The sequence below is a fragment of the Lactuca saligna genome, chromosome 7 (assembly GCF_052625555.1).
Source record: "Lactuca saligna cultivar CGN05327 chromosome 7, ASM5262555v1, whole genome shotgun sequence".
NCBI classification, from domain to species: domain Eukaryota; kingdom Viridiplantae; phylum Streptophyta; class Magnoliopsida; order Asterales; family Asteraceae; genus Lactuca; species Lactuca saligna.
This window is the reverse complement of record NC_136423.1, coordinates 42,273,681-42,297,198: the sequence shown is the minus strand read 5'-3', so window position 1 is coordinate 42,297,198 and position 23,518 is coordinate 42,273,681.

Genomic DNA, 23,518 nt, shown 5'->3' with positions numbered 1-23,518 from the left:
CGCAACGCATGCATTTGTGTCTAAAATTTTCCTAATAACCCCCCATACTCCAAATACTCACAATCCTCATAAACATTCCCCCACTTTTTCCGAACAATGCTCATTTTATGCATCCCTCCGAATCCATCCTCAGAAAACCTCTTAACCTCAAGGTATTTTTGGTTGAGCAACCCAAGCATACATAATCTAGATAATTACAATTTATGATACCACTATGGAGCTTTTTTTTGAATTCTTCACTTCTTTGACATTTGATCTTTAATTTCTTTGAATTCACCACCTTGTTGTTTGATTTTTGGTATCTTCAACTTTTTGAAGTTCTTCGGAATTTTCGATCTTCTAATTTCATACTTAACTTTGATGCTCCAAAAATTCTTCAAATTTTTTCTTGTAATTCTCTCTCTCTTTTTTTTTGAACATGTAACTCACTTTTTTTTTCACTCAACACCCTACATGCTTAAGCAGGGGCGCTCAACTTCAACCTTTATTGGTTAGAGATAATAATTTTCCTGGATACATTTCTGGTACACGATGCTAAACATATTACATCCTTCAAACTAAGCGAGGTCGTGTTTTTGTCCCATGATTTCACTAGAATAAGGAAGCCACAAATGCACTAGAACGTATATAGGCTCAACTAAATATTTGGGCTTTCATGCAATCATCAAATATAACACTAGCATGATCCCTAATTGCTTTACCAAAATTTTCTATATTAATCCTAGCAAATTTTATGCAAAAATTTCAAAAGTAACTAAAATTTCAAGATTTTCGAAATTTAACTTAAATTTTAACTAATTTAACCAACCCCCTACCCCACACTTAATTCATGCAATGTCCCCATTGCATATTATGCATGATAAAGAACAATAAAATAAAGAGGGAATTGGAAACTCCCCTGGGATAGTAGTTGCAAGGTTGAACTTTTTCATTTAAAGATCCATCTTCAGCTGACTTTAGACATAGGAACAACTCATCCATGCCTTGGGTGTCATTCGTCTCGTGTGGTTGACAGCTCCAAAATATCGAGGAAAAAGCTTCTTGGAAATGAACGAGTTGAATCGTCATATGGGCAGAAATCGTGAATTTTCGTTGGAACTCGTCGAGTTATAAGGGTGCACTCGACGAGTTTTCGGCTCTGGTCATGAAAATTCTTCTTTCTGCTTTAGGTTTGCTTTTGAGGTCAAAGAGGGTATTAAGGTAATACATCTCCTTATATTCTTCAATGAAGAAACTCCTTTTTAACCGTTAAAACCATCGGACTTATAAAATCACTCAAATCTACTAATCTTCTCGTCTACGACTCGACCACTCACTTTATTTCCTCACGCTTTATTTGTTCATTCCCTCACCCTATATTCTGAAAAGATCAAAGACAAAACCACGTAATAAAAAGGAAAACAAACATCAAAATAAAAAATTCCTACATTATCCCTAAATACTAGAAGTTTAAAAGAAAAAGAAAAGAAAAATCTAATGACGGGTTGCCTCCCGCAAGCGCTTCTTTTTGTGAGAGTCTTTAGCTGGACTCCCAACTTAATAAACTTCTAATAAATTCGATGCCCATCCATCCATTGCATTAAATATTTTCTTTGGACCAATTTGTAAAATTTGGCTCTTTGCTTCAAAAATTGGCCAAACGAGCTTGAATTCATAAAACCCAAGAATCTTGACAAGGGTTGGAACTCGTTGGATACTAATCAAAAATGGATCATGCCTCAGAACTTTCTCCAAAGTTGGAGTCGTCACCCCACGCTTCGAAACACAAACTGGAAGAACAGGGGGCCACGTCGTGGTAATAGTTAAACCATAGCTTGGTCCCTGCAACTCAGGTTTTTCTTGTTCTTCATCTGACCCCTCTACTAGCAATCTTTCTAGTTCCTCCAAATCTCTTTCTGGATTAAATTCTTCATCTGTTAACTCTAGCTCTTGTGACTCAGATTTTTCTTGTGTGTTGGGCAAGATGTTATCTAACCATATATCAAATTTCTTCAAATCTTCATCCCATCCACACTCCTCATCTTCTTGCTCAATTTCCTGCACTACTTCCTCAAGAAAAGCATCAAAAGCATCGAGATTTGGAAAACACATATTAAATAAAAATAAAATTAAAATAAAAAAATAATTAATAAAATAAAAATAATAACAGTTAGAAAATAAAATTAACTATTTGAACCGTTCCCCGGCAACGGCGCCAAAAACTTGATGTGTGTAAAACCAACTAGTTTTAATCCTACTAACTTAGACACAAAATAAACACACGAAAGGCAGTGTACCTATCGATTAGTAATATAGTTCAAGCAAGTAGGGTATCGAACACAGGGAACGGTAAACAATTAAAATAAATGCTAATATTATCTAAATAAAACAAATAACAAAAAGGGGGTTTTCTCTAGTTTTACAAGACTAGAAACTTAAACAATTAACTAAAACTTAAACGAAGAAACTAAGAGCTAAGCAAATAAAAATCAACTAAATTCAATAATAAAGAGGACTTCTGTTTAGGTTCGACTCATTTGTTCCCATGGATGATTTTATAGTAAATATATCAGATTAATTCTTCATTGGTTACCGACTAAAGTGATTAGATTCACATTCGTTATAGCTAATCCTTAGAAAACATATTAATTCAAGCAATGGCCAGTTGTCTAAATTAATGAATTTCCTAGTTTGTTGATTCGGGTTTAGAAAGACTTGTAATTAGCTAATCAAATTGGTGATTCAATTAACCTCTTGTTGATGGTGTATCACACAAGCTCACACATTAACTTACCTATCTTCAAGTTAATTCTAGTTTCACATTCGTTATTCCTAGACATACAACTATGTGGTCACGTAAATCATATGAAATTAGCAACTAAGAGATGTTCATACAACTTAATTACTAATTTATTAACAGAAGAATAGTTATTGTTAACACATAAGGTTCTTTAACAAGCTTAATAAAACATAATCACCAATTAAAATTAATCCTAATCAAATAATCAATCCATGCTCACAAATTCATCTACCTAAACAGAAGTTATGAGTTTTTAGCTCATGATTACAGCAGAAACAAGCACAAAAACGAAATCAATTGGTAAAAACATAGTTCAAACAAGATATTAGGTAAGAGTAAACTTGATTTTGACTTGATTCTCCTTAAAATTGAATGTAGGGTTGATTCCCTTGCTTCCCACGCTCCAACAGCACCTTTAGTCGACAATTGGCCTCCAAGGGTTTATCTATATGATAGGGTATCGATCTGAAAGTCCCTTTATATAGATTTTCACAAAACAGGGGCTACTCGGCGAGTCCATTGACCTACTCGGCGAGTCCATCACTTAAAACCCGTGTACGGCAAGTCAGCGCGTCCAAAATCGCGAAACTTCAGACCAACTCGGCGAGTAATCGACCCTACTCGCCGAGTACGTTTGGAATCAGCATTTTCTCAAAACACGAAAGTCGTCCGAAATTGTGTCTAGTTTTCAGAACATTTTGAATCTCGTCAATAGGAGTTACAGTTCATGAGATATGGCCAAAACACTGACGAGGGGTCAAGCTGTCCAGCAACATCCTTCTTTCTTCAAAATCCAAGATCCATGCGTCCAATCGCTAGTTCCGCTTCATTTTCCTTTCGAGCATGTATTTGTTGCTGAAAATGAAATATTTAATCTAATTAAGCACCTTTTGTTCATTAAATGAGACAAAATCAACATAAAGTATTAAGATAATGCATGAATTTTATAACTAAATATACCCATATCAAAATACCCCACACTTGACTTTTGCTTGCCCCCAAGCAAAACTGAATTTTAGTACACTAATATTACATAAGACAATCCCAATCAAACCCAGCCATTATGCCAAGACCGCAACGCATGCATTTGTGTCTAAAATTTTCCTAATAACCCCCCATACTCCAAATACTCACAATCCTCATAAACATTCCCCCACTTTTTCCGAACAATGCTCATTTTATGCATCCCTCCGAATCCATCCTCAGAAAACCTCTTAACCTCAAGGTATTTTTGGTTGAGCAACCCAAGCATACATAATCTAGATAATTACAATTTATGATACCACTATGGAGCTTTTTTTTGAATTCTTCACTTCTTTGACATTTGATCTTTAATTTCTTTGAATTCACCACCTTGTTGTTTGATTTTTGGTATCTTCAACTTTTTGAAGTTCTTCGGAATTTTCGATCTTCTAATTTCATACTTAACTTTGATGCTCCAAAAATTCTTCAAATTTTTTCTTGTAATTCTCTCTCTCTTTTTTTTTGAACATGTAACTCACTTTTTTTTTCACTCAACACCCTACATGCTTAAGCAGGGGCGCTCAACTTCAACCTTTATTGGTTAGAGATAATAATTTTCCTGGATACATTTCTGGTACACGATGCTAAACATATTACATCCTTCAAACTAAGCGAGGTCGTGTTTTTGTCCCATGATTTCACTAGAATAAGGAAGCCACAAATGCACTAGAACGTATATAGGCTCAACTAAATATTTGGGCTTTCATGCAATCATCAAATATAACACTAGCATGATCCCTAATTGCTTTACCAAAATTTTCTATATTAATCCTAGCAAATTTTATGCAAAAATTTCAAAAGTAACTAAAATTTCAAGATTTTCGAAATTTAACTTAAATTTTAACTAATTTAACCAACCCCCTACCCCACACTTAATTCATGCAATGTCCCCATTGCATATTATGCATGATAAAGAACAATAAAATAAAGAGGGAATTGGAAACTCCCCTGGGATAGTAGTTGCAAGGTTGAACTTTTTCATTTAAAGCTCCATCTTCAGCTGACTTTAGACATAGGAACAACTCATCCATGCCTTGGGTGTCATTCGTCTCGTGTGGTTGACAGCTCCAAAATATCGAGGAAAAAGCTTCTTGGAAATGAACGAGTTGAATCGTCATATGGGCAAAAATCGTGAATTTTCGTTGGAACTCGTCGAGTTATAAGGGTGCACTCGACGAGTTTTCGGCTCTGGTCATGAAAATTCTTCTTTCTGCTTTAGGTTTGCTTTTGAGGTCAAAGAGGGTATTAAGGTAATACATCTCCTTATATTCTTCAATGAAGAAACTCCTTTTTAACCGTTAAAACCATCGGACTTATAAAATCACTCAAATCTACTAATCTTCTCGTCTACGACTCGACCACTCACTTTATTTCCTCACGCTTTATTTGTTCATTCCCTCACCCTATATTCTGAAAAGATCAAAGACAAAACCACGTAATAAAAAGGAAAACAAACATCAAAATAAAAAATTCCTACATTATCCCTAAATACTAGAAGTTTAAAAGAAAAAGAAAAGAAAAATCTAATGACGGGTTGCCTCCCGAAAGCGCTTCTTTTTGTGAGAGTCTTTAGCTGGACTCCCAACTTAATAAACTTCTAATAAATTCGATGCCCATCCATCCATTGCATTAAATATTTTCTTTGGACCAATTTGTAAAATTTGGCTCTTTGCTTCAAAAATTGGCCAAACGAGCTTGAATTCATAAAACCCAAGAATCTTGACAAGGGTTGGAACTCGTTGGATACTAATCAAAAATGGATCATGCCTCAGAACTTTCTCCAAAGTTGGAGTCGTCACCCCACGCTTCGAAACACAAACTGGAAGAACAGGGGGCCACGTCGTGGTAATAGTTAAACCATAGTTTGGTCCCTGCAACTCAGGTTTTTCTTGTTCTTCATCTGACCCCTCTACTAGCAATCTTTCTAGTTCCTCCAAATCTCTTTCTGGATTAAATTCTTCATCTGTTAACTCTTGCTCTTGTGACTCAGATTTTTCTTGTGTGTTGGGCAAGATGTTATCTAACCATATATCAAATTTCTTCAAATCTTCATCCCATCCACACTCCTCATCTTCTTGCTCAATTTCCTGCACTACTTCCTCAAGAAAAGCATCAAAAGCATCGAGATTTGGAAAACACATATTAAATAAAAATAAAATTAAAATAAAAAAATAATTAATAAAATAAAAATAATAACAGTTAGCAAATAAATTAACTATTTGAACCGTTCCCCGGCAACGGCGCCAAAAACTTGATGTGTGTAAAACCAACTAGTTTTAATCCTACTAACTTAGACACAAAATAAACACACGAAAGGCAGTGTACCTATCGATTAGTAATATAGTTCAAGCAAGTAGGGTATCGAACACAGGGAACGGTAAACAATTAAAATAAATGCTAATATTATCTAAATAAAACAAATAACAAAAAGGGGGTTTTCTCTAGTTTTACAAGACTAGAAACTTAAACAATTAACTAAAACTTAAACGAAGAAACTAAGAGCTAAGCAAATAAAAATCAACTAAATTCAATAATAAAGAGGACTTCTGTTTAGGTTCGACTCATTTGTTCCCATGGATGATTTTATAGTAAATATATCAGATTAATTCTTCATTGGTTACCGACTAAAGTGATTAGATTCACATTCGTTATAGCTAATCCTTAGAAAACATATTAATTCAAGCAATGGCCAGTTGTCTAAATTAATGAATTTCCTAGTTTGTTGATTCGGGTTTAGAAAGACTTGTAATTAGCTAATCAAATTGGTGATTCAATTAACCTCTTGTTGATGGTGTATCACACAAGCTCACACATTAACTTACCTATCTTCAAGTTAATTCTAGTTTCACATTCGTTATTCCTAGACATACAACTATGTGGTCACGTAAATCATATGAAATTAGCAACTAAGAGATGTTCATACAACTTAATTACTAATTTATTAACAGAAGAATAGTTATTGTTAACACATAAGGTTCTTTAACAAGCTTAATAAAACATAATCACCAATTAAAATTAATCCTAATCAAATAATCAATCCATGCTCACAAATTCATCTACCTAAACAGAAGTTATGAGTTTTTAGCTCATGATTACAGCAGAAACAAGCACAAAAACGAAATCAATTGGTAAAAACATAGTTCAAACAAGATATTAGGTAAGAGTAAACTTGATTTTGACTTGATTCTCCTTAAAATTGAATGTAGGGTTGATTCCCTTGCTTCCCACGCTCCAACAGCACCTTTAGTCGACAATTGGCCTCCAAGGGTTTATCTATATGATAGGGTATCGATCTGAAAGTCCCTTTATATAGATTTTCACAAAACAGGGGCTACTCGGCGAGTCCATTGACCTACTCGGTGAGTCCATCACTTAAAACCCGTGTACGGCAAGTCAGCACGTCCAAAATCGCGAAACTTCAGACCAACTCGGCGAGTAATCGACCCTACTCGCCGAGTACGTTTGGAATCAGCATTTTCTCAAAACACGAAAGTCGTCCGAAATTGTGTCTAGTTTTCAGAACATTTTGAATCTCGTCAATAGGAGTTACAGTTCATGAGATATGGCCAAAACACTGACGAGGGGTCAAGCTGTCCAGCAACATCCTTCTTTCTTCAAAATCCAAGATCCATGCGTCCAATCGCTAGTTCCGCTTCATTTTCCTTTCGAGCATGTATTTGTTGCTGAAAATGAAATATTTAATCTAATTAAGCACCTTTTGTTCATTAAATGAGACAAAATCAACATAAAGTATTAAGATAATGCATGAATTTTATAACTAAATATGCCCATATCAAAATACCCCACACTTGACTTTTGCTTGCCCCCAAGCAAAACTGAATTTTAGTACACTAATATTACATAAGACAATCCCAATCAAACCCAGCCATTATGCCAAGACCGCAACGCATGCATTTGTGTCTAAAATTTTCCTAATAACCCCCCATACTCCAAATACTCACAATCCTCATAAACATTCCCCCACTTTTTCCGAACAATGCTCATTTTATGCATCCCTCCGAATCCATCCTCAGAAAACCTCTTAACCTCAAGGTATTTTTGGTTGAGCAACCCAAGCATACATAATCTAGATAATTACAATTTATGATACCACTATGGAGCTTTTTTTTGAATTCTTCACTTCTTTGACATTTGATCTTTAATTTCTTTGAATTCACCACCTTGTTGTTTGATTTTTGGTATCTTCAACTTTTTGAAGTTCTTCGGAATTTTCGATCTTCTAATTTCATACTTAACTTTGATGCTCCAAAAATTCTTCAAATTTTTTCTTGTAATTCTCTCTCTCTTTTTTTTTTGAACATGTAACTCACTTTTTTTTTCACTCAACACCCTACATGCTTAAGCAGGGGCGCTCAACTTCAACCTTTATTGGTTAGAGATAATAATTTTCCTGGATACATTTCTGGTACACGATGCTAAACATATTACATCCTTCAAACTAAGCGAGGTCGTGTTTTTGTCCCATGATTTCACTAGAATAAGGAAGCCACAAATGCACTAGAACGTATATAGGCTCAACTAAATATTTGGGCTTTCATGCAATCATCAAATATAACACTAGCATGATCCCTAATTGCTTTACCAAAATTTTCTATATTAATCCTAGCAAATTTTATGCAAAAATTTCAAAAGTAACTAAAATTTCAAGATTTTCGAAATTTAACTTAAATTTTAACTAATTTAACCAACCCCCTACCCCACACTTAATTCATGCAATGTCCCCATTGCATATTATGCATGATAAAGAACAATAAAATAAAGAGGGAATTGGAAACTCCCCTGGGATAGTAGTTGCAAGGTTGAACTTTTTCATTTAAAGCTCCATCTTCAGCTGACTTTAGACATAGGAACAACTCATCCATGCCTTGGGTGTCATTCGTCTCGTGTGGTTGACAGCTCCAAAATATCGAGGAAAAAGCTTCTTGGAAATGAACGAGTTGAATCGTCATATGGGCAGAAATCGTGAATTTTCGTTGGAACTCGTCGAGTTATAAGGGTGCACTCGACGAGTTTTCGGCTCTGGTCATGAAAATTCTTCTTTCTGCTTTAGGTTTGCTTTTGAGGTCAAAGAGGGTATTAAGGTAATACATCTCCTTATATTCTTCAATGAAGAAACTCCTTTTTAACCGTTAAAACCATCGGACTTATAAAATCACTCAAATCTACTAATCTTCTCGTCTACGACTCGACCACTCACTTTATTTCCTCACGCTTTATTTGTTCATTCCCTCACCCTATATTCTGAAAAGATCAAAGACAAAACCACGTAATAAAAAGGAAAACAAACATCAAAATAAAAAATTCCTACATTATCCCTAAATACTAGAAGTTTAAAAGAAAAAGAAAAGAAAAATCTAATGACGGGTTGCCTCCCGCAAGCGCTTCTTTTTGTGAGAGTCTTTAGCTGGACTCCCAACTTAATAAACTTCTAATAAATTCGATGCCCATCCATCCATTGCATTAAATATTTTCTTTGGACCAATTTGTAAAATTTGGCTCTTTGCTTCAAAAATTGGCCAAACGAGCTTGAATTCATAAAACCCAAGAATCTTGACAAGGGTTGGAACTCGTTGGATACTAATCAAAAATGGATCATGCCTCAGAACTTTCTCCAAAGTTGGAGTCGTCACCCCACGCTTCGAAACACAAACTGGAAGAACAGGGGGCCACGTCGTGGTAATAGTTAAACCATAGCTTGGTCCCTGCAACTCAGGTTTTTCTTGTTCTTCATCTGACCCCTCTACTAGCAATCTTTCTAGTTCCTCCAAATCTCTTTCTGGATTAAATTCTTCATCTGTTAACTCTAGCTCTTGTGACTCAGATTTTTCTTGTGTGTTGGGCAAGATGTTATCTAACCATATATCAAATTTCTTCAAATCTTCATCCCATCCACACTCCTCATCTTCTTGCTCAATTTCCTGCACTACTTCCTCAAGAAAAGCATCAAAAGCATCGAGATTTGGAAAACACATATTAAATAAAAATAAAATTAAAATAAAAAAATAATTAATAAAATAAAAATAATAACAGTTAGAAAATAAAATTAACTATTTGAACCGTTCCCCGGCAACGGCGCCAAAAACTTGATGTGTGTAAAACCAACTAGTTTTAATCCTACTAACTTAGACACAAAATAAACACACGAAAGGCAGTGTACCTATCGATTAGTAATATAGTTCAAGCAAGTAGGGTATCGAACACAGGGAACGGTAAACAATTAAAATAAATGCTAATATTATCTAAATAAAACAAATAACAAAAAGGGGGTTTTCTCTAGTTTTACAAGACTAGAAACTTAAACAATTAACTAAAACTTAAACGAAGAAACTAAGAGCTAAGCAAATAAAAATCAACTAAATTCAATAATAAAGAGGACTTCTGTTTAGGTTCGACTCATTTGTTCCCATGGATGATTTTATAGTAAATATATCAGATTAATTCTTCATTGGTTACCGACTAAAGTGATTAGATTCACATTCGTTATAGCTAATCCTTAGAAAACATATTAATTCAAGCAATGGCCAGTTGTCTAAATTAATGAATTTCCTAGTTTGTTGATTCGGGTTTAGAAAGACTTGTAATTAGCTAATCAAATTGGTGATTCAATTAACCTCTTGTTGATGGTGTATCACACAAGCTCACACATTAACTTACCTATCTTCAAGTTAATTCTAGTTTCACATTCGTTATTCCTAGACATACAACTATGTGGTCACGTAAATCATATGAAATTAGCAACTAAGAGATGTTCATACAACTTAATTACTAATTTATTAACAGAAGAATAGTTATTGTTAACACATAAGGTTCTTTAACAAGCTTAATAAAACATAATCACCAATTAAAATTAATCCTAATCAAATAATCAATCCATGCTCACAAATTCATCTACCTAAACAGAAGTTATGAGTTTTTAGCTCATGATTACAGCAGAAACAAGCACAAAAACGAAATCAATTGGTAAAAACATAGTTCAAACAAGATATTAGGTAAGAGTAAACTTGATTTTGACTTGATTCTCCTTAAAATTGAATGTAGGGTTGATTCCCTTGCTTCCCACGCTCCAACAGCACCTTTAGTCGACAATTGGCCTCCAAGGGTTTATCTATATGATAGGGTATCGATCTGAAAGTCCCTTTATATAGATTTTCACAAAACAGGGGCTACTCGGCGAGTCCATTGACCTACTCGGCGAGTCCATCACTTAAAACCCGTGTACGGCAAGTCAGCGCGTCCAAAATCGCGAAACTTCAGACCAACTCGGCGAGTAATCGACCCTACTCGCCGAGTACGTTTGGAATCAGCATTTTCTCAAAACACGAAAGTCGTCCGAAATTGTGTCTAGTTTTCAGAACATTTTGAATCTCGTCAATAGGAGTTACAGTTCATGAGATATGGCCAAAACACTGACGAGGGGTCAAGCTGTCCAGCAACATCCTTCTTTCTTCAAAATCCAAGATCCATGCGTCCAATCGCTAGTTCCGCTTCATTTTCCTTTCGAGCATGTATTTGTTGCTGAAAATGAAATATTTAATCTAATTAAGCACCTTTTGTTCATTAAATGAGACAAAATCAACATAAAGTATTAAGATAATGCATGAATTTTATAACTAAATATACCCATATCAAAATACCCCACACTTGACTTTTGCTTGCCCCCAAGCAAAACTGAATTTTAGTACACTAATATTACATAAGACAATCCCAATCAAACCCAGCCATTATGCCAAGACCGCAACGCATGCATTTGTGTCTAAAATTTTCCTAATAACCCCCCATACTCCAAATACTCACAATCCTCATAAACATTCCCCCACTTTTTCCGAACAATGCTCATTTTATGCATCCCTCCGAATCCATCCTCAGAAAACCTCTTAACCTCAAGGTATTTTTGGTTGAGCAACCCAAGCATACATAATCTAGATAATTACAATTTATGATACCACTATGGAGCTTTTTTTTGAATTCTTCACTTCTTTGACATTTGATCTTTAATTTCTTTGAATTCACCACCTTGTTGTTTGATTTTTGGTATCTTCAACTTTTTGAAGTTCTTCGGAATTTTCGATCTTCTAATTTCATACTTAACTTTGATGCTCCAAAAATTCTTCAAATTTTTTCTTGTAATTCTCTCTCTCTTTTTTTTTGAACATGTAACTCACTTTTTTTTTCACTCAACACCCTACATGCTTAAGCAGGGGCGCTCAACTTCAACCTTTATTGGTTAGAGATAATAATTTTCCTGGATACATTTCTGGTACACGATGCTAAACATATTACATCCTTCAAACTAAGCGAGGTCGTGTTTTTGTCCCATGATTTCACTAGAATAAGGAAGCCACAAATGCACTAGAACGTATATAGGCTCAACTAAATATTTGGGCTTTCATGCAATCATCAAATATAACACTAGCATGATCCCTAATTGCTTTACCAAAATTTTCTATATTAATCCTAGCAAATTTTATGCAAAAATTTCAAAAGTAACTAAAATTTCAAGATTTTCGAAATTTAACTTAAATTTTAACTAATTTAACCAACCCCCTACCCCACACTTAATTCATGCAATGTCCCCATTGCATATTATGCATGATAAAGAACAATAAAATAAAGAGGGAATTGGAAACTCCCCTGGGATAGTAGTTGCAAGGTTGAACTTTTTCATTTAAAGCTCCATCTTCAGCTGACTTTAGACATAGGAACAACTCATCCATGCCTTGGGTGTCATTCGTCTCGTGTGGTTGACAGCTCCAAAATATCGAGGAAAAAGCTTCTTGGAAATGAACGAGTTGAATCGTCATATGGGCAAAAATCGTGAATTTTCGTTGGAACTCGTCGAGTTATAAGGGTGCACTCGACGAGTTTTCGGCTCTGGTCATGAAAATTCTTCTTTCTGCTTTAGGTTTGCTTTTGAGGTCAAAGAGGGTATTAAGGTAATACATCTCCTTATATTCTTCAATGAAGAAACTCCTTTTTAACCGTTAAAACCATCGGACTTATAAAATCACTCAAATCTACTAATCTTCTCGTCTACGACTCGACCACTCACTTTATTTCCTCACGCTTTATTTGTTCATTCCCTCACCCTATATTCTGAAAAGATCAAAGACAAAACCACGTAATAAAAAGGAAAACAAACATCAAAATAAAAAATTCCTACATTATCCCTAAATACTAGAAGTTTAAAAGAAAAAGAAAAGAAAAATCTAATGACGGGTTGCCTCCCGAAAGCGCTTCTTTTTGTGAGAGTCTTTAGCTGGACTCCCAACTTAATAAACTTCTAATAAATTCGATGCCCATCCATCCATTGCATTAAATATTTTCTTTGGACCAATTTGTAAAATTTGGCTCTTTGCTTCAAAAATTGGCCAAACGAGCTTGAATTCATAAAACCCAAGAATCTTGACAAGGGTTGGAACTCGTTGGATACTAATCAAAAATGGATCATGCCTCAGAACTTTCTCCAAAGTTGGAGTCGTCACCCCACGCTTCGAAACACAAACTGGAAGAACAGGGGGCCACGTCGTGGTAATAGTTAAACCATAGTTTGGTCCCTGCAACTCAGGTTTTTCTTGTTCTTCATCTGACCCCTCTACTAGCAATCTTTCTAGTTCCTCCAAATCTCTTTCTGGATTAAATTCTTCATCTGTTAACTCTTGCTCTTGTGACTCAGATTTTTCTTGTGTGTTGGGCAAGATGTTATCTAACCATATATCAAATTTCTTCAAATCTTCATCCCATCCACACTCCTCATCTTCTTGCTCAATTTCCTGCACTACTTCCTCAAGAAAAGCATCAAAAGCATCGAGATTTGGAAAACACATATTAAATAAAAATAAAATTAAAATAAAAAAATAATTAATAAAATAAAAATAATAACAGTTAGCAAATAAATTAACTATTTGAACCGTTCCCCGGCAACGGCGCCAAAAACTTGATGTGTGTAAAACCAACTAGTTTTAATCCTACTAACTTAGACACAAAATAAACACACGAAAGGCAGTGTACCTATCGATTAGTAATATAGTTCAAGCAAGTAGGGTATCGAACACAGGGAACGGTAAACAATTAAAATAAATGCTAATATTATCTAAATAAAACAAATAACAAAAAGGGGGTTTTCTCTAGTTTTACAAGACTAGAAACTTAAACAATTAACTAAAACTTAAACGAAGAAACTAAGAGCTAAGCAAATAAAAATCAACTAAATTCAATAATAAAGAGGACTTCTGTTTAGGTTCGACTCATTTGTTCCCATGGATGATTTTATAGTAAATATATCAGATTAATTCTTCATTGGTTACCGACTAAAGTGATTAGATTCACATTCGTTATAGCTAATCCTTAGAAAACATATTAATTCAAGCAATGGCCAGTTGTCTAAATTAATGAATTTCCTAGTTTGTTGATTCGGGTTTAGAAAGACTTGTAATTAGCTAATCAAATTGGTGATTCAATTAACCTCTTGTTGATGGTGTATCACACAAGCTCACACATTAACTTACCTATCTTCAAGTTAATTCTAGTTTCACATTCGTTATTCCTAGACATACAACTATGTGGTCACGTAAATCATATGAAATTAGCAACTAAGAGATGTTCATACAACTTAATTACTAATTTATTAACAGAAGAATAGTTATTGTTAACACATAAGGTTCTTTAACAAGCTTAATAAAACATAATCACCAATTAAAATTAATCCTAATCAAATAATCAATCCATGCTCACAAATTCATCTACCTAAACAGAAGTTATGAGTTTTTAGCTCATGATTACAGCAGAAACAAGCACAAAAACGAAATCAATTGGTAAAAACATAGTTCAAACAAGATATTAGGTAAGAGTAAACTTGATTTTGACTTGATTCTCCTTAAAATTGAATGTAGGGTTGATTCCCTTGCTTCCCACGCTCCAACAGCACCTTTAGTCGACAATTGGCCTCCAAGGGTTTATCTATATGATAGGGTATCGATCTGAAAGTCCCTTTATATAGATTTTCACAAAACAGGGGCTACTCGGCGAGTCCATTGACCTACTCGGTGAGTCCATCACTTAAAACCCGTGTACGGCAAGTCAGCACGTCCAAAATCGCGAAACTTCAGACCAACTCGGCGAGTAATCGACCCTACTCGCCGAGTACGTTTGGAATCAGCATTTTCTCAAAACACGAAAGTCGTCCGAAATTGTGTCTAGTTTTCAGAACATTTTGAATCTCGTCAATAGGAGTTACAGTTCATGAGATATGGCCAAAACACTGACGAGGGGTCAAGCTGTCCAGCAACATCCTTCTTTCTTCAAAATCCAAGATCCATGCGTCCAATCGCTAGTTCCGCTTCATTTTCCTTTCGAGCATGTATTTGTTGCTGAAAATGAAATATTTAATCTAATTAAGCACCTTTTGTTCATTAAATGAGACAAAATCAACATAAAGTATTAAGATAATGCATGAATTTTATAACTAAATATGCCCATATCAAAATACCCCACACTTGACTTTTGCTTGCCCCCAAGCAAAACTGAATTTTAGTACACTAATATTACATAAGACAATCCCAATCAAACCCAGCCATTATGCCAAGACCGCAACGCATGCATTTGTGTCTAAAATTTTCCTAATAACCCCCCATACTCCAAATACTCACAATCCTCATAAACATTCCCCCACTTTTTCCGAACAATGCTCATTTTATGCATCCCTCCGAATCCATCCTCAGAAAACCTCTTAACCTCAAGGTATTTTTGGTTGAGCAACCCAAGCATACATAATCTAGATAATTACAATTTATGATACCACTATGGAGCTTTTTTTTGAATTCTTCACTTCTTTGACATTTGATCTTTAATTTCTTTGAATTCACCACCTTGTTGTTTGATTTTTGGTATCTTCAACTTTTTGAAGTTCTTCGGAATTTTCGATCTTCTAATTTCATACTTAACTTTGATGCTCCAAAAATTCTTCAAATTTTTTCTTGTAATTCTCTCTCTCTTTTTTTTTTGAACATGTAACTCACTTTTTTTTTCACTCAACACCCTACATGCTTAAGCAGGGGCGCTCAACTTCAACCTTTATTGGTTAGAGATAATAATTTTCCTGGATACATTTCTGGTACACGATGCTAAACATATTACATCCTTCAAACTAAGCGAGGTCGTGTTTTTGTCCCATGATTTCACTAGAATAAGGAAGCCACAAATGCACTAGAACGTATATAGGCTCAACTAAATATTTGGGCTTTCATGCAATCATCAAATATAACACTAGCATGATCCCTAATTGCTTTACCAAAATTTTCTATATTAATCCTAGCAAATTTTATGCAAAAATTTCAAAAGTAACTAAAATTTCAAGATTTTCGAAATTTAACTTAAATTTTAACTAATTTAACCAACCCCCTACCCCACACTTAATTCATGCAATGTCCCCATTGCATATTATGCATGATAAAGAACAATAAAATAAAGAGGGAATTGGAAACTCCCCTGGGATAGTAGTTGCAAGGTTGAACTTTTTCATTTAAAGCTCCATCTTCAGCTGACTTTAGACATAGGAACAACTCATCCATGCCTTGGGTGTCATTCGTCTCGTGTGGTTGACAGCTCCAAAATATCGAGGAAAAAGCTTCTTGGAAATGAACGAGTTGAATCGTCATATGGGCAGAAATCGTGAATTTTCGTTGGAACTCGTCGAGTTATAAGGGTGCACTCGACGAGTTTTCGGCTCTGGTCATGAAAATTCTTCTTTCTGCTTTAGGTTTGCTTTTGAGGTCAAAGAGGGTATTAAGGTAATACATCTCCTTATATTCTTCAATGAAGAAACTCCTTTTTAACCGTTAAAACCATCGGACTTATAAAATCACTCAAATCTACTAATCTTCTCGTCTACGACTCGACCACTCACTTTATTTCCTCACGCTTTATTTGTTCATTCCCTCACCCTATATTCTGAAAAGATCAAAGACAAAACCACGTAATAAAAAGGAAAACAAACATCAAAATAAAAAATTCCTACATTATCCCTAAATACTAGAAGTTTAAAAGAAAAAGAAAAGAAAAATCTAATGACGGGTTGCCTCCCGCAAGCGCTTCTTTTTGTGAGAGTCTTTAGCTGGACTCCCAACTTAATAAACTTCTAATAAATTCGATGCCCATCCATCCATTGCATTAAATATTTTCTTTGGACCAATTTGTAAAATTTGGCTCTTTGCTTCAAAAATTGGCCAAACGAGCTTGAATTCATAAAACCCAAGAATCTTGACAAGGGTTGGAACTGGTTGGATACTAATCAAAAATGGATCATGCCTCAGAACTTTTTCCAAAGTTGGAGTCGTCACCCCACGCTTCGAAACACAAACCGGAAGAACAGGGGGCCACGTCGTGGTAATAGTTAAACCATAGGTTGGTCCATGCAACTCAGGTTTTTCTTGTTCTTCATCTGACCCCTCTACTAGCAATCTTTCTAGTTCCTCCAAATCTCTTTCTGGATTAAATTCTTCATCTGTTAACTCTAGCTCTTGTGACTCAGATTTTTCTTGTGTGTTGGGCAAGATGTTATCTAACCATATATCAAATTTCTTCAAATCTTCATCCCATCCACACTCCTCATCTTCTTGCTCAATTTCCTGCACTACTTCCTCAAGAAAAGCATCAAAAGCATCGAGATTTGGAAAACACATATTAAATAAAAATAAAATTAAAATAAAAAAATAATTAATAAAATAAAAATAATAACAGTTAGCAAATAAAATTAACTATTTGAACCGTTCCCCGGCAACGGCGCCAAAAACTTGATGTGTGTAAAACCAACTAGTTTTAATCCTACTAACTTAGACACAAAATAAACACACGAAAGGCAGTGTACCTATCGATTAGTAATATAGTTCAAGCAAGTAGGGTATCGAACACAGGGAACGGTAAACAATTAAAATAAATGCTAATATTATCTAAATAAAACAAATAACAAAAAGGGGGTTTTCTCTAGTTTTACAAGACTAGAAACTTAAACAATTAACTAAAACTTAAACGAAGAAACTAAGAGCTAAGCAAATAAAAATCAACTAAATTCAATAATAAAGAGGACTTCTGTTTAGGTTCGACTCATTTGTTCCCATGGATGATTTTATAGTAAATATATCAGATTAATTCTTCATTGGTTACCGACTAAAGTGATTAGATTCACATTCGTTATAGCTAATCCTTAGAAAACATATTAATTCAAGCAATGGCCAGTTGTCTAAATTAATGAATTTCCTAGTTTGTTGATTCGGGTTTAGAAAGACTTGTAATTAGCTAATCAAATTGGTGATTCAATTAACCTCTTGTTGATGGTGTATCACACAAGCTCACACATTAACTTACCTATCTTCAAGTTAATTCTAGTTTCACATTCGTTATTCCTAGACATACAACTATGTGGTCACGTAAATCATATGAAATTAGCAACTAAGAGATGTTCATACAACTTAATTACTAATTTATTAACAGAAGAATAGTTATTGTTAACACATAAGGTTCTTTAACAAGCTTAATAAAACATAATCACCAATTAAAATTAATCCTAATCAAATAATCAATCCATGCTCACAAATTCATCTACCTAAACAGAAGTTATGAGTTTTTAGCTCATGATTACAGCAGAAACAAGCACAAAAACGAAATCAATTGGTAAAAACATAGTTCAAACAAGATATTAGGTAAGAGTAAACTTGATTTTGACTTGATTCTCCTTAAAATTGAATGTAGGGTTGATTCCCTTGCTTCCCACGCTCCAACAGCACCTTTAGTCGACAATTGGCCTCCAAGGGTTTATCTATATGATAGGGTATCGATCTGAAAGTCCCTTTATATAGATTTTCACAAAACAGGGGCTACTCGGCGAGTCCATTGACCTACTCGGCGAGTCCATCACTTAAAACCCGTGTACGGCAAGTCAGCGCGTCCAAAATCGCGAAACTTCAGACCAACTCGGCGAGTAATCGACCCTACTCGCCGAGTACGTTTGGAATCAGCATTTTCTCAAAACACGAAAGTCGTCCGAAATTGTGTCTAGTTTTCAGAACATTTTGAATCTCGTCAATAGGAGTTACAGTTCATGAGATATGGCCAAAACACTGACGAGGGGTCAAGCTGTCCAGCAACATCCTTCTTTCTTCAAAATCCAAGATCCATGCGTCCAATCGCTAGTTCCGCTTCATTTTCCTTTCGAGCATGTATTTGTTGCTGAAAATGAAATATTTAATCTAATTAAGCACCTTTTGTTCATTAAATGAGAAAAAATCAACATAAAGTATTAAGATAATGCATGAATTTTATAACTAAATATGCCCATATCAAAATACCCCACACTTGACTTTTGCTTGCCCCCAAGCAAAACTGAATTTTAGTACACTAATATTACATAAGACAATCCCAATCAAACCCAGCCATTATGCCAAGACCGCAACGCATGCATTTGTGTCTAAAATTTTCCTAATAACCCCCCATACTCCAAATACTCACAATCCTCATAAACATTCCCCCACTTTTTCCGAACAATGCTCATTTTATGCATCCCTCCGAATCCATCCTCAGAAAACCTCTTAACCTCAAGGTATTTTTGGTTGAGCAACCCAAGCATACATAATCTAGATAATTACAATTTATGATATCACTATGGAGCTTTTTTTTGAATTCTTCACTTCTTTGACATTTGATCTTTAATTTCTTTGAATTCACCACCTTGTTGTTTGATTTTTGGTATCTTCAACTTTTTGAAGTTCTTCGGAATTTTTGATCTTCTAATTTCATACTTAACTTTGATGCTCCAAAAATTCTTCAAATTTTTTCTTGTAATTCTCTCTCTCTTTTTTTTTGAACATGTAACTCACTTTTTTTTTTCACTCAACACCCTACATGCTTAAGCAGGGGCGCTCAACTTCAACCTTTATTGGTTAGAGATAATAATTTTCCTGGATACATTTCTGGTACACGATGCTAAACATATTACATCCTTCAAACTAAGCGAGGTCGTGTTTTTGTCCCATGATTTCACTAGAATAAGGAAGCCACAAATGCACTAGAACGTATATAGGCTCAACTAAATATTTGGGCTTTCATGCAATCATCAAATATAACACTAGCATGATCCCTAATTGCTTTACCAAAATTTTCTATATTAATCCTAGCAAATTTTATGCAAAAATTTCAAAAGTAACTAAAATTTCAAGATTTTCGAAATTTAACTTAAATTTTAACTAATTTAACCAACCCCCTACCCCACACTTAATTCATGCAATGTCCCCATTGCATATTATGCATGATAAAGAACAATAAAATAAAGAGGGAATTGGAAACTCCCCTGGGATAGTAGTTGCAAGGTTGAACTTTTTCATTTAAAGCTCCATCTTCAGCTGACTTTAGACATAGGAACAACTCATCCATGCCTTGGGTGTCATTCGTCTCGTGTGGTTGACAGCTCCAAAATATCGAGGAAAAAGCTTCTTGGAAATGAACGAGTTGAATCGTCATATGGGCAGAAATCGTGAATTTTCGTTGGAACTCGTCGAGTTATAAGGGTGCACTCGACGAGTTTTCGGCTCTGGTCATGAAAATTCTTCTTTCTGCTTTAGGTTTGCTTTTGAGGTCAAAGAGGGTATTAAGGTAATACATCTCCTTATATTCTTCAATGAAGAAACTCCTTTTTAACCGTTAAAACCATCGGACTTATAAAATCACTCAAATCTACTAATCTTCTCGTCTACGACTCGACCACTCACTTTATTTCCTCACGCTTTATTTGTTCATTCCCTCACCCTATATTCTGAAAAGATCAAAGACAAAACCACGTAATAAAAAGGAAAACAAACATCAAAATAAAAAATTCCTACATTATCCCTAAATACTAGAAGTTTAAAAGAAAAAGAAAAGAAAAATCTAATGACGGGTTGCCTCCCGCAAGCGCTTCTTTTTGTGAGAGTCTTTAGCTGGACTCCCAACTTAATAAACTTCTAATAAATTCGATGCCCATCCATCCATTGCATTAAATATTTTCTTTGGACCAATTTGTAAAATTTGGCTCTTTGCTTCAAAAATTGGCCAAACGAGCTTGAATTCATAAAACCCAAGAATCTTGACAAGGGTTGGAACTCGTTGGATACTAATCAAAAATGGATCATGCCTCAGAACTTTCTCCAAAGTTGGAGTCGTCACCCCACGCTTCGAAACACAAACTGGAAGAACAGGGGGCCACGTCGTGGTAATAGTTAAACCATAGCTTGGTCCCTGCAACTCAGGTTTTTCTTGTTCTTCATCTGACCCCTCTACTAGCAATCTTTCTAGTTCCTCCAAATCTCTTTCTGGATTAAATTCTTCATCTGTTAACTCTAGCTCTTGTGACTCAGATTTTTCTTGTGTGTTGGGCAAGATGTTATCTAACCATATATCAAATTTCTTCAAATCTTCATCCCATCCACACTCCTCATCTTCTTGCTCAATTTCCTGCACTACTTCCTCAAGAAAAGCATCAAAAGCATCGAGATTTGGAAAACACATATTAAATAAAAATAAAATTAAAATAAAAAAATAATTAATAAAATAAAAATAATAACAGTTAGAAAATAAAATTAACTATTTGAACCGTTCCCCGGCAACGGCGCCAAAAACTTGATGTGTGTAAAACCAACTAGTTTTAATCCTACTAACTTAGACACAAAATAAACACACGAAAGGCAGTGTACCTATCGATTAGTAATATAGTTCAAGCAAGTAGGGTATCGAACACAGGGAACGGTAAACAATTAAAATAAATGCTAATATTATCTAAATAAAACAAATAACAAAAAGGGGGTTTTCTCTAGTTTTACAAGACTAGAAACTTAAACAATTAACTAAAACTTAAACGAAGAAACTAAGAGCTAAGCAAATAAAAATCAACTAAATTCAATAATAAAGAGGACTTCTGTTTAGGTTCGACTCATTTGTTCCCATGGATGATTTTATAGTAAATATATCAGATTAATTCTTCATTGGTTACCGACTAAAGTGATTAGATTCACATTCGTTATAGCTAATCCTTAGAAAACATATTAATTCAAGCAATGGCCAGTTGTCTAAATTAATGAATTTCCTAGTTTGTTGATTCGGGTTTAGAAAGACTTGTAATTAGCTAATCAAATTGGTGATTCAATTAACCTCTTGTTGATGGTGTATCACACAAGCTCACACATTAACTTACCTATCTTCAAGTTAATTCTAGTTTCACATTCGTTATTCCTAGACATACAACTATGTGGTCACGTAAATCATATGAAATTAGCAACTAAGAGATGTTCATACAACTTAATTACTAATTTATTAACAGAAGAATAGTTATTGTTAACACATAAGGTTCTTTAACAAGCTTAATAAAACATAATCACCAATTAAAATTAATCCTAATCAAATAATCAATCCATGCTCACAAATTCATCTACCTAAACAGAAGTTATGAGTTTTTAGCTCATGATTACAGCAGAAACAAGCACAAAAACGAAATCAATTGGTAAAAACATAGTTCAAACAAGATATTAGGTAAGAGTAAACTTGATTTTGACTTGATTCTCCTTAAAATTGAATGTAGGGTTGATTCCCTTGCTTCCCACGCTCCAACAGCACCTTTAGTCGACAATTGGCCTCCAAGGGTTTATCTATATGATAGGGTATCGATCTGAAAGTCCCTTTATATAGATTTTCACAAAACAGGGGCTACTCGGCGAGTCCATTGACCTACTCGGCGAGTCCATCACTTAAAACCCGTGTACGGCAAGTCAGCGCGTCCAAAATCGCGAAACTTCAGACCAACTCGGCGAGTAATCGACCCTACTCGCCGAGTACGTTTGGAATCAGCATTTTCTCAAAACACGAAAGTCGTCCGAAATTGTGTCTAGTTTTCAGAACATTTTGAATCTCGTCAATAGGAGTTACAGTTCATGAGATATGGCCAAAACACTGACGAGGGGTCAAGCTGTCCAGCAACATCCTTCTTTCTTCAAAATCCAAGATCCATGCGTCCAATCGCTAGTTCCGCTTCATTTTCCTTTCGAGCATGTATTTGTTGCTGAAAATGAAATATTTAATCTAATTAAGCACCTTTTGTTCATTAAATGAGACAAAATCAACATAAAGTATTAAGATAATGCATGAATTTTATAACTAAATATACCCATATCAAAATACCCCACACTTGACTTTTGCTTGCCCCCAAGCAAAACTGAATTTTAGTACACTAATATTACATAAGACAATCCCAATCAAACCCAGCCATTATGCCAAGACCGCAACGCATGCATTTGTGTCTAAAATTTTCCTAATAACCCCCCATACTCCAAATACTCACAATCCTCATAAACATTCCCCCACTTTTTCCGAACAATGCTCATTTTATGCATCCCTCCGAATCCATCCTCAGAAAACCTCTTAACCTCAAGGTATTTTTGGTTGAGCAACCCAAGCATACATAATCTAGATAATTACAATTTATGATACCACTATGGAGCTTTTTTTTGAATTCTTCACTTCTTTGACATTTGATCTTTAATTTCTTTGAATTCACCACCTTGTTGTTTGATTTTTGGTATCTTCAACTTTTTGAAGTTCTTCGGAATTTTCGATCTTCTAATTTCATACTTAACTTTGATGCTCCAAAAATTCTTCAAATTTTTTCTTGTAATTCTCTCTCTC